The following is a 13334-nucleotide window of genomic DNA, read 5'->3' as shown; positions in this document are numbered from 1 at the left end:
AAGTCCTGTGTAAAACCTTGTTTTATCTTCATTGGGGGCATAGATACCCACTATCAAAATGTTTGTACCCTGTAGAGTAATTTCAACCCCCACAAATCTACCACTATCATCCAGTAATACCAATTTAGGAAGCAATTGTGGGTTAATGTAGAGAACAACTCCATTTTTTTTTTTTGGTCCAGCCGAAATAAATTCTTCACCCAAATTTTTACAAATCAAATATTTGGAATCTTTCTTCTTAATATGAGTTTCTTGTAAACAAATTATATCCAATTTTAATTTTTTCAAATAGTGAAACACTTTCTTTCTCTTCTGCGCCGTATTAGCTCCATTTATATTCCAAGTTAGATATTTGTAATCCATCTTTAAGCGTGTATTTTAAAATGTGCCTGATGCTCCTTTTAATCCATCATCTTCCTTTCCTTCCTCTGCATATCTTTGTTGACTTTGTTCCCCAGGAATTATATCCATATCTTTGAGTTTATCTTCATCCATATCTTTTGAAGCTTTTCTCAAGAAGTCCCTTGCTTTTTGAACAGTATTCAATCTATATTGTCTGAATGTAAAGATCACTCCTTCTGGAACATCCCATCTAAATTGAATTTTGCGTTGCTTAAGTTTCTCTGTAAGGAAAGCATATTCTTTTCTCTTACGTAAAAGTCTAATAGGAATTTCTTTCATCACCAGTATTTCCTTACCATCAATTTTAAAGGTATTTTTAAAGTGTTGCTGTAATACCATATCTCTGGTCGTCTTCTTTATAAAATGAACAAGCACATCTCTTGGAATTTTATTCATTGTTGCATATCTGGAATTAATTCTATACACTTTATCTATTTCAAATTCCATCCGATCTTCATTCAAATCCAGAAATTTTACTAGAGCATTAACAATTTTATCTCTGATGTCTTCACCTGTTTCCTCAGGAATTGCACGGAATCTCAAACAATGTTCTTTATTTTTCATTTCAGTCACAGCCATATAGTCCAAGTTTTTTTCTAATTCCAGATTTAATATATCTGTTCTATTCTCCAAGATTTGTACCTTTTCTTTAGTGTTTTTTGCATCCTCCTTTATTTGCCCAATTGTCCCTTTAATCTCATCCACTTGTGTTTTAATATAGTCTTTTATATTTGTCAATTCAGTTTTCATTTCCTGTTTTATATCATTAATCCCTTCCATTATTTTTTGAAACATATCTGGGGGTATAACCCCTTCCTGTGGATCAGTAGAACTTCTTCGCTCCTGGGTCTTAGCTGCTTTTTTAGTTGTCATTTTCAAGAAAAGCCTTTAATTTCTGATATTAATCACTGTCCCAAAACCTAGAGGCAGTCTATTTCTTTTTTTTCCCTCCACCAACAAAAAAGTTAATATTCCAGGCCTGTTATTGAAGTCCAGCCAGCACAGCACAGTTCTTATCTACATCCAAGAATGCAAAACAATTCTGGTTGCCAACACCAAACAATTAGTAACATATACGAGCAGCAGATTCGTCCAAAAAGAAATAGTCCAAAGAGAAAAATAGTCCAAAATATAATAATTACCTCTCATCCGTTTTTAAACTTTAAAACTCCAAATTCAGGCCAGCTTTTTGTCGTAAAAAAAGTATATAAGTTGTTTACATTTTCTTTCTTCCTTAATTATATTTAAAAGAGAAAAAGTATGACTCACCCAGGTTTCTCAGTTGCTGATTCGTAAACAAATCCCTTTTATTGTAGTAATTTAAGCCAAATGATAAGATTTAGACAGAAGTAGGCTCGCTGGTTAAGAACGTTTTTTTTAAGAAGAAGAAAAAAAAGCTTCGCTTTTTTCCAGTACAGCTTGCGTGGAAATCCTGACTCCGTCTTCAGCCGATCGGCATGCCTTCTTATCTCAGGAATTTCCTGATCAATTCCAGCCGCCGACAGCTCAACGAAGTCTTGTGGAAAATCTGATCGGTTCTCCTATACCTTGGAGAACATTTAAGCCAGTCCAAGATTCCTCTTGGCTGGCTTTTAACCTGAAAAAAGCTTCCTCTGAGGCAGAGCTCCCTCAGAGACAACCACCAGCCAGCACTCCTTCCGGGAAGACCATGGTAAGAGGTATTCAGAGGTGGTTTACCATTGCCTTCCTCTGAGTTTGGATGCATCTTAGTCTGGTATCTCTGCTTTGACCATTCCGCCATGGGTGCCCCTGCTAGGAGTCTAGCCTCTTGGTCTAGATTCCTGACGGCATTGGTCTCAGCTTCTTCAGCACTCTCAAACCCCCTCACCACATTAAGGTGTGCATCCTAGAGGGGGTTAAACTCTGTAGTTATCATTAATTCTCCCTCTTGTGTTTAAGCACTTCTGCAACAGAGTTAAGACTAGACTGTGCTTCCACATATTTTGTTTTAATCCCTCTGAAACTTAGTAAATTATTGCTTACTGATTGGCAGAATCTTTTGTTGTGTTTTCTGTGGGCTAGGGGAAAAAAAGTAAGAGTCAGAACTAAGACTCTTTACCAGCTGATATTAGGTAGATATTTGTTTCCTTGTGTAAAATTGTATTACAATGTAGCTATGTTAACAGTTAAATGTGGTTAATAAATTCTTCAATATCAGATCTGGAACAAAAAAGGCATATCCACAAGACTAAAATATATTTTATGCCATTGTAAATATGAGAGATCTATTACTCATAGAAAAATAATAAATATATTAGAGATATTAATCTAATTTCTGTCCCCCATGCTGTTCAACATCTACATGAAACCGTTGGGTGCGGTCGTCTGGAGCTTTGGAGTGCGTTGCCATCAAATTGCTGATGACACGCAGCTCTATTTCTCCTTTTCATCTTCTTCAGGTGAGGCTGTCAATGTTCTGAACCAGTGCCTGGCTGCAACAATGGACTGGATGAGGGCTAATAAACTGAGGCTGAATCCAGACAACACTGAGATCCTGCTAGTGGGTGGTTCTTCTGATTGGATGGTGGATGTCCAACCTGTCTTGGATGGGGTTACACTCCCCTGAAGGAGCAGGTTCGTAGCTTGGGGGCTCTCCTAGAACCATCTCTGACACTTGAGCCTCAGGTAGCCTCGGTGGCACGGAGTGCCTTCTACCAACTTCGGTTGGTGGCCCAGCTACGCCCCTATCTGGACAGGGATAACCTGGCTTTAGTTGACCATGCTCTGGTAACCTCCAAATTAGATTACTGCAATGCGCTCTACGTGGGGCTGCCTTTGAAGATGGTTTGGAAACTGCAGTTTGTGCAAAATGCAGCGGCCAGATTAGTAACAGGGACAAGACGGTTCGAACATATAAAACCAATTCTGGTCCGCTTGCATTGGCTGCCTGTATGTTTCCGAGCTCGATTCAAGGTGCTGGTTTTGACCTGTAAAGCCTTACATGGTTTAGGATCACAACACCTGATGGAACGCCTCTCCCGACGTGAACCCACCCGTACATTACGCTCAACATCCAAGGCCCTTCTCCGGGTACCTACTCGGAGGGAAGCTGGGAGGCTGGCAAAAAGGGAGGGGGCCTTCTCAGTGGTGGCCCCCAAATTATGGAATGATCTCCCTGATGAGATGTGCCTGGCACCAACACTACTATCTTTTCAGTGCCAGGTCATGACTTTCCTCATGTGTTTTTAAATTGCTTTTTAAAAAATGTGTTTTTAAATTTGTGTATTTGTTTGTAATGTTTTTAATTGTTGTAAACTGCTCAGACAGCTTCGGCTATGGGGCGGTATACAAATGTAATAAATAAATAAATAAATAAATAAAATTTGGCAAAACTTTAAAGGTATACTGAGCCTAGGTTAGAGTGGCAATACATTATAATAAAGAATTTGAAAAGAAATACCTAATAGGTAACATGCAAATTTAGGAATAATGTGATTATGATTGAACTTAGGAAAAATTTGAAGATATAAGTAAATAATATTTTCAAATCCAACAAGATATAAATCAAGTGCGTGTGTATTTTCTGCAGTACCGACAAGTGAGGCATATAAAGTATCATTTGTTATTAAAGTTTGGAATTCTGAGAGATTGTATAAAGTTTGAAAAGACAATTTCACCAGGCATCAAACGCCAGGAATGTTAAGCACAACATATGGAAAAACATTTTAAAAAACGCCAGGTAAAATGGCAAATGGATTGATCAGGAGGTCCCGGACAAAGTTTGGAAGTGGGTATGGCAAAATGTTTCACAACTTATTTATTGTAAGAATCTCGAAGAGAGTTTTATACATTGTTAACTAGATGGAATTTAACACTAATAAGATTGAATAAAATTTACCCAAATGTGAACAGTGCGCATTAGAACAGTTGTCAAGTACCAGGGTGAATTTAATACATGAGGGCTTGCCAATCTTTTTGGGCCTGTGGGCACATTTGCAAACTGGATAAATTGTTGTGAGTACCATAAGCACACTGCAACTCTTCCCTCCCCAGTTGTAACCCCCCAAAAGCACCCTCCATGGTACACTTAGGCTTGGGAAAAAAGCCTGTTATTGGATAAAGGCGGCTTCTTTCAGCAGGCACTAGGGAAAACCTCAGAGGGTGCATGTGCAGTCATGGGCACCACGCTGACAATCCATGCATTACTCATTTTTTGGACAGGTCAAAAAATGGTCAAATATTGGAATACAGTCTTGACAGAAATAAAAGACGTAATTAGATGTTAACTACCAAAAGTTTATTTTATTATATTATTTGGATATTTTAAAGGACTGGTATCCCAATAAGATCTAGAAATGGCAATTCATCTGCTAATAGCAGCTTGAATGGCCATTTGTCGAGGATGGAAAAAGCTTGATCCTCCTACAGTAGAAAACTGGTTAATAAGAATCTGGGATAGAGCTTATAGGGTTACATTAACCTAAATATAAAAAGGCTTAGAGAAGGAATGCAGCTGGAAAGTAAATTCGTTGAGAAATAGAGTCTCTTTATTTCATAATGGAATAATAACGTCCAAGATGAAATGAATCCATACACACCACTAGGTAAAATATAGATAGGGTTAGGGCAAAGAAACAGAATATGAATGCAATATAATATAGATATGTGGTTATAAGCACGTAGGACATTTAGGAAAGATAACATTATTTGGTGCATTTTTGATGATTTATTGGTGGTCAATTAATGACTGACCAATGAATAGTTAAACTGATACAACTGGGATTAATAAGCTAGGGAAACATTTTTTTTTTTGAAAGGGGGGCATGATGCTCCAATACTTATTGGAAATAAGGTTGGTTAAAAGTTACAATGCATGGTTTACTTATTATGTCATATGCTAAAATGTTTGATATAAAATATGGAATTTATTCACAAACTATGAGCTCTAGTTTCAATAGAACGGTTGTGAGCTTTGGATACCACTAGTAGTGCTCCAGGAGCCACACTTTGGGAATCAGCTACTGTCCTAAATGGAAACAGATGCTCTAGCGTAATAGCGCATTGACTCTCTATTCTGTAGGAAGGATTCAATCATACGCTGGCAAATTCAAGTGGTGCAATTAAAATGGATTTGGTGTTCTTGGACAACAAACCTGCTTCCAGCCTCACCTCCCGCCACCAAACCTTTTGCTGTAGGGAAAGTGACTGGAAAGTGTGGGATAACAACTGCGATGTTATGTAACCTCCCTGCAAACAAATTGGAATGATTGCTCTATAAACAGCCAACATTATGTCACCTCTCTGCAAACAAATCAGGATGGATGCTCAATAATCAGGTGGTCTGGAAGTGGTGCTAAAGAAGACAGCTAGAGGTGAAGATTATATTTTATGACTTGGGGGAAAAAAATCAGGATGCAGCAATGAGGATGGTTGAAGAAAAAGAAGAGCCCAGAAAGCAAATCCTGTAACTAAAAGATGAATGGCAGAGATATATTTAGCTTTCACAAAAGCATGTTAAGAAGGGCACACGTTGAGGTTACTATTTTCAAATATATTTAAATGATACAGAGAAATGAGAAAGAATAATGATTAGCTGTGCTCACAGAGCATAGCACCAACAAGAGTTGGATTTCTATTACACAGAGTGAATTTACATTAAACAGCAGTTCAGCAATAGAGCCAGCCATTTGGGAAAATGGGGAAAATGTTCCCTTTCAATAAAAGTGTGGACAGGGAGTTGTCAGTACAACTTTAGGAACAATAGGGTGCCTATTAGGCCACAGGGTCAGGCTAGATGATCTCATGTTCCTTCCACTCAAGTATCTTAGCCCTGATCCAGCTATACATGCACCCAGCAGTGGACTACACTACATCTATACATCCCTAGCCTGAACAGCCTGATACAGAAGCCAAGGCTATATACGCACAGACTTAATCAGACTGTCAACAAGAGCAGCACCCAACATCTGGAGGGGAGAGTGGAATACTCTCATCCTGCTCTCCCCCAACATTTAAACCCTTAAAGGCTTCAGTATCTTTGAGAGCAATTTGATCAGCAGATGTTAGCAGGGGACAATGCTTGTCTTCATACAAATGCTTCAGCTGTTGATTTTTGCAAGCCACATTGCACTTAAAAATGGACAAGCAAACCACATCTAGTTTTCTGGTTAGGTGGCAATCCTACTTCTCACAATAAGTGATTGGTATTATCACTGGGTGCCTCCAGACTCGCAGTAATCTGCAGGAGAAATTCAAACCATGCTGGAACTTTAGGTCTGCACACTTAAAGTGGACTGAAGCACTCATCACTGTAGCACAACAAATCCACTTTTTTAAAAAGGACTTTTTTGCGATTTGGAAAGTGACGGTGAAATGCATTGGAAAGTGTGGGGTGAACAAATGATGAATGGAAAGACCCTGCAAGTAAATCTAGATAAATGCTTGTCGTCATATAACAGCCCTGCAAACAAATCAGAATGAATGCCCAATACGGACTGGACATAGCGCAACTACGACGTAAGCTTTGTGCAAGCAAATCAGGATCAATGATCAATACACATCCCACCGTTACTCCTAGTTGGTTCTCCCCACCCCTGCTGCCAGCAGCCTGGTCTAGTTTCCCATAGAGTTAGGGTATTCATGTGACAGCCTCCTTCCCTGCATATATAGCACCTGCTGGCTTGGGGTAAAAGAACCCATGACTCAACTCCACCCTGTTTTGCTATTCTTGACCTTTCTGAGTTCAGTGAGACCTCTTACAGGTTGGATGCTATAAAAACAAAAAGAGGGTGGGGGATAAAGGGCAGAAAGATGTATCAAGGCGACAAAATGCCTATAGGTCTAAAGTTTGTATATAGGCTTAAGATGGGGTGGATGTGGCGTGTAGATTTAACTAGGTTAGATTGTGCCTGGTGCAAAGAGATCACAGGATGCAGTAAAGGAATGCTGGGGGGGGGGGAGAAGCAATAGCTAGAATTCTCCCTTTGAAAAAATGCAAGAGCCAACAGGTATTTGGATCTGTAATGTTAATTACATCACAGAGGTCCCACCACAAGGCAGGGAGCAGAATCACAGAACAGGATAGCTTCTCTATTACCAATGCAGGAGATTCATTTGAGATGATGGACCAGGTATAAAGTCAATAGAAGCCAAAAGTGAATAGCTTGTGTTACTTAGCGATTGGAGAGCTTTCCCCTCCCCAATGGCTAAATGTTGAAATTCTCCAAAGCAAATTATAAAAACCGAGCCATCTAAAAATCGATTTCCTGCTTTGCTGTTGTTTCTCTGCCCCAGTATGTCTTGCTGCAACTTAAGAGATTTTTGCAGCAGGCATGGTCTGATCTCATTAAGTCCGGGAAAACCCACCTCCTTCATCCCACTTTAAGACCACCACAAATAACAGATTTAGGCATTTTGGCAGGTCAAGCAAGTTATTTTGCTGTTCAAGTTACCTAACATCCAGCCTGAAGACAATGTTCAGAGATTGCAAAAGGCTTGCTCATTATCTTGTGACTTTTCAGTTGGTCCTAATAAAGGTTGCTTCAAGGTTACCTGTTTATTGACCATTCTTCCTGATTTGCTTGCAGGGAGCTTAGATGATGTTGCATTAAAGCATATGTTGTCCCACAATTTCCCCCATCACTTTCCTTATTGCAAAAAGCCCAGTCTTTGGGGGAAGAGTTTGTAGTGCAAGACCTCCCAATCAGCTATACTGTAATTGCGCAACCTGAATTTGCCTGGTGTGTGATTGAATCTCACACCAAAATAGAGTCTAGTACCCAAAGATACTATGGACTCATCCATGCTTCCATTTCATCTGTAATGTAAGTGCCTTGCCTTGCGTCTCCATTAATTCACCTTTGTCCATATGACATTCTCTGCTAACTGTTGCCCTCCCTGATTTTCTCCTAACTAAATCCAGTTTCCCTACCTAGAACTATTCAGAGTATTGCTGTGTAGGGAAACTCCAGATATAGTTAGGAGAAAATTGGGAAGGGCAGCAGTTCATATGGGGAACGTCATCTGGACGAGAGTGTATTAATGGAGGCATAATGCAAGGGGCTTACATTACAGATGAAACGGAAGCATAGATGAGCCCTATGCTACTGCTTCTGTTTGGATTTTTTCCTAGTGGACTAAGACAGCTTGCTGCATTTATTTGGTGAATCTGGAACTGATTTTACAGCTGCTCCTCTGAGGGCAAACCAAGCCCTATGCAAAGGCTGTCAGCCTCCTCCTCCCTTTGTGAAGGTCAACTTGTTATTGAGAATCATCTTCCTTTGCTCAACCTCTGCTTTAATTCAGTTCCAAAATTAATTTCTCACCCTCCTTCCTTGGAGTAGCCTCATTAACTGAAATAGCAACTGCAAAGAACTGGACCACAACTGATGCAGCGCAGCACTTTAAAAAATAATAACCCAATGCAGCATGACATTGCTGGAATACAGCTCTGTCCATTGATTAGTGTGCTTTGTGTGAGCATGCGAGAAAGACAAGGAATGATCTAGCAGAAGGCTTAAAAAAAGCCTCCCCCTCTCTGAAGCAATGTGCATCAGAATGAGCTGTAAACCAGAAAAATGGTGACTGCAATGAATGTTGCTGAGTTCACAGGTATTCCGTGAGAACAGAACATTTGTACCAGAATGTTGTCTAGCTAGTGCCCCTACCACAGGGAAGAGGAACCTGTGTGGCCCTCCAGATGTTGTCAGACTACAATTCCCATCATCCTTGACCACTGACCCTTCTGGCTGGGGGTGATGGGAGTTCGAGTCCAACTTCAGGAGGATAGGTTTCCTATCCCCACTCTAGCTGCAGGGTGGAGGGAAAGAATGGTTGGTGGGTGAACTTTAAGTAATTTTTAACTCTATGATGGAATTCTGCACAACCTCTTGTGCCCCAAGAGGGAACACCGTTTGTGGTTTAGAGCTTAGGAAAAATGCTTAAAATAAATTGATGTCATTCTGCTCTGGAAAAAGGAGAATTTCCACTGTAGCTGGAAGTATTGTCCTCTGCCCAGAGTCTCATTTCTGATTTACGCAAGCAGTAACAGGAACAAATAAGCAACCATCCCCACTGTAAGTTCATATTGACTTGGAAAGAAGAAAAAAAGCATTGAATTTTTTTTAGCAGAAGATACGAGTGAGTGTACACACCAACAAGCCAAGTTTCTTACAAACCAGTAGCACCAAGGCAGGTGAAAAGCACCAGGCTTTTTGAAGCCATGCTGCCACCAGGTGGCAACTGTCTACCACTACATAAGTGATTTTTCAAAAAATCTCACTGCAAGCTTTTTTTTCATACAGCACCTTTTCTAAACCAGTTGCTCACCTGTAACTGGTGTTCAGCAAGTATCTACTATGCAGGTGTGAAAGTTGGAAAGTTCTCAAGGTCTGAACAGAAGCCAAGACATTTATGCCCCTGCCTTGGTGCTTCCCTACCAAGTTAGAACTGCTCACACATCACCGGACAGGACAAAAACATCTTTTCACCTCCTGGCAAAGACTGACTACACACTAGACCAGGGATGGGTAACCTATGGGCCCTCCGGATGTTGGACTCCCAGTTTCCATCAGCTCCAGCCAGCATGGCCAATGATCATGTAAGGGATGATGAGAACTATAGTCTAGCAACATCTGAAGGGCACACTGGCTATCCTTGCACTAGAGGCATTCTGTGGCAGAAAAAGCTGGAGCAGATGTGTCTATGCAGCAGACATGCAGACAACAATTAATCCTGCCTAATTAATCCTAGCTGTGGAACTCCCACCCCACCCCAAAAAAGCTGTTTAGAGGGTCTTCATCTACACCGGTTGTTTAGATGGTCCTCATCTAAGGGGATTTGGATAGCTGTGTGAGGAAGATGCCAAAAGTGCATTCTGTATATGAAGTATATGAAGAGAAGGGAAGAGAAAAAGCTCAACTGAGATTTAAAGTCATGATGATACAATGAAAGATAGATTTGTTTTCAAACACTGTGAAGCCCCAAGTCATAAAGAACAAGGTGGGTCAAAACCAGGACCTATTATTGTGTGTAGAAGACATGGAACCAATGCAAGCAGCAGAAGAGGCAGGTTGTTCTGTTCTGCATCAAGTGAAGTTACTGGAAAGTCATCAAGGGTCTCCCCATACAGAAGGCATTACAGTAAGTCTAGCCCCTAAGCCCAAGTTGTCAGATTCAAAAATTAGTCCATATCCAGTATTAAATCTAGACTGTAAAAGAGTTGTGCCCTCCATCCTCAGTGAAAGCCCCACAGGGATGTTAATTCGCAGTAGAGAAGTCTGAAGCAGAAACTGGCGCAAATGGTTTGAAGGCTAAACAACAGAGCATGATCTGGGCTTGCAATGATGTGCTGTCATGGGATCCCTGTGTCTCTGTGGAAAACTTGTGAAGCAGGATACAAATCACATAGCACTCTCCCAGCTTCCTCCGGGCAGCTGGTTTGAGAAAAAAAGTGGAGAGAGGGACTGCAAGATGGAAGAGGTTCCAAGCAGTTGGGTATTTATTCAGTGTGTGAAACAGAAACCATATCAAGAGCTAGATTTCAGGCTATAGTAACTTACATCCCTAGGACCCAGTCCTATGCATATCATTGTTTAATTCAAAGTCACTGGTACTGCATTTGCTGCTCTAACATGCCATGACTTCGTCCTTAAGAGCCCAAACGTGAGGCCAACTGGGGGCAAATTTTACAAAGCAACAGCTACATAACCTGTGTTTGGAAGTCTATGCCATCCAAAGGTAGACTTGTACATTCTGCTCACATAGCTATTTACTGACGTTCAATTGGTTCTTTCACACTATCTTTCTTAAGAACCAATCAGCTACTTCATTCCCATCTGCCAAAAACCAGATATAGCAACTGGGTGATATGAAAAGCTATTTTCATACATCGTCATGGCAATCTGCATCATTTCTTAATTCTTGTTGAAAGCAAAGTCAACCAGCATGAAGCATACAAAACTGTAGTGAATGTTCTAAACAGAGATGCAAGAAAAGGACAAGGTAGAAAACCCTGACAGGGAAAACAGATCTCACCAAATGGGTGTCCTTTCTCCATGTTCCCTAAGAACAAATGTAGCAACAGCACTCACATTCAGCCTCCACTTTTGTATTTATTTATATAGTGATCACAGAGATCTTACCAAGTATAACTCCTCTCTTCTCCCTGCCTCCTTGTCCAGAACCCCTGAATAGGTGGGGTACATATTGTGTTATATTATCATGGCTGCATAATGACAGGAGAGTCTGCAACTGGGCACGGGAATGTTTTCATAACCCAGCAACTGAGGTAGTGCAGAAGCTCCCAGTGCAACATTAGTGAGTTCCCTAAAAGATAAATCTAACAGTTTTGGCATGGGACTCAACATGGAGGCAATGCCCAATTAGGGCCCAGATTTTGAGATTTTCAGTTGATGAGTCTATCCACATTGCAACCTTATTTTAAACTAAGTCTCCAGCACGTGAAGTTAAAAGGATCTTACAGGAGGCAAAGGTATAAAATACCTTATCTTCATGTGTAATGATAAACAACCAGTAATTAGGATATATAGCTAGAATCCTCACTGCTAGATTTTGGCACCTTTTGTTTCTTTCTTTCTTTCGGCAACCACAATTTTCTCCTCTAAGCCAGCCTCAGCAATTCTGTGAAAATCTTGCAGATCCATATGTACCCGTAATAAAAGGATATCAAGGGGTGCTCCCATGTTTCACAAAACCAAGTTCTCCAAAGAACAGTACTATAATTAGTGTCTTCCTGGTAAATATGGCGATAGTCTAGAAATCCAAGCTAAGCCTTAAACGATGGCATACCGGCTTTCTGAGCATCAGCTTCAAAATCACACATCAGTTCTAACAGCTGGAGTATGGGAAGATAACACCTAACCTAAATTATAGAAGAAAGCAATGCTGAACTGGCTTTCTGAAACAAAACCATTTGATTTGAACAAAATATGAGCTGAAAGGGGCCTCCAAAACCACCTTGTCCAACATTCTGAAATAAGGTAAGGCAACAGCACTGATGGGGTAATGGTAGACTTGCTGCATTCTCTTCTTGGGCAGGAATGGCCCCCTTTTTAAGGAGGAGGCCTGAAACATTAGCTGCAGGCTGCTCATTTATACCTTTTGTAGTACCTAGAACTACACAAAAATTTAAAAAATAACCAAAAGGCCAGTTTTTACTTCATAAGGATCCCCGGTTCTTCTGGGTGAATCTTAGCAAGTCTTCTGGGGTTTAAAATGCCAGAAAGTCTTAGCCACTAAATGTGCTGCTATAACTGAGTTTCTCACATTACAAAGTATGATTTTGCTCCTGTGGAGTTTCCCAGCTTGGACTATGTAAGCATACATAGAAAGTGAGCAATGAGTAGTCCCTGGACATCAGATGCAATAAAGACCCACAAATATAAAAATATAGTTGTAATGTATTCCTGTACATTACATGCTCCTAGACATGTTTAAATGTTAAGTGTGACACCTGTACTGTATCTTGGGGATGTTAAAAGGCTCTTACAGGAGCACACAACATATAGAAAAGGATGCACGATATTACTCAAAGGGCAACAAACTGTTATGGAACAGTCAACTGGTTACAGACCAGTTTTGTGCATCATTGGCCAATAGCCCGTCCTTTAGCTGAGAAGTTTTTCTTTTTGCTGAGCTGTTCTCAGAGATGCAAATTGCAGTTTTAGACCGAAATTGTTTCACCCAATCTTCCCAGGACAAGACTTATTCCCTGAAGAAGACTGTTTAGAACACTTTTCCCAAGGACTTAAGACTAATTGGGACATATCTGAAAAAGACTTACCAGTCAAAATGGATCTGTAAGTGGTGTTCTGTAAATGTTTTTTTGTCCTATTTGTAATATTGTGTGCCCTTTTATATACACTGTGTGTTGGAGAACACTGCAAGTATACTGTCATGTCTTGTTTATTGTGTCTTTTACCAAGTCAGATCATTGGTCCATCTAGCTCAGT

This window comes from Rhineura floridana, chromosome 3 (assembly GCF_030035675.1).
Source record: "Rhineura floridana isolate rRhiFlo1 chromosome 3, rRhiFlo1.hap2, whole genome shotgun sequence".
NCBI lineage: Eukaryota > Metazoa > Chordata > Lepidosauria > Squamata > Rhineuridae > Rhineura > Rhineura floridana.
Note: the sequence above shows the minus strand (reverse complement) of the source record.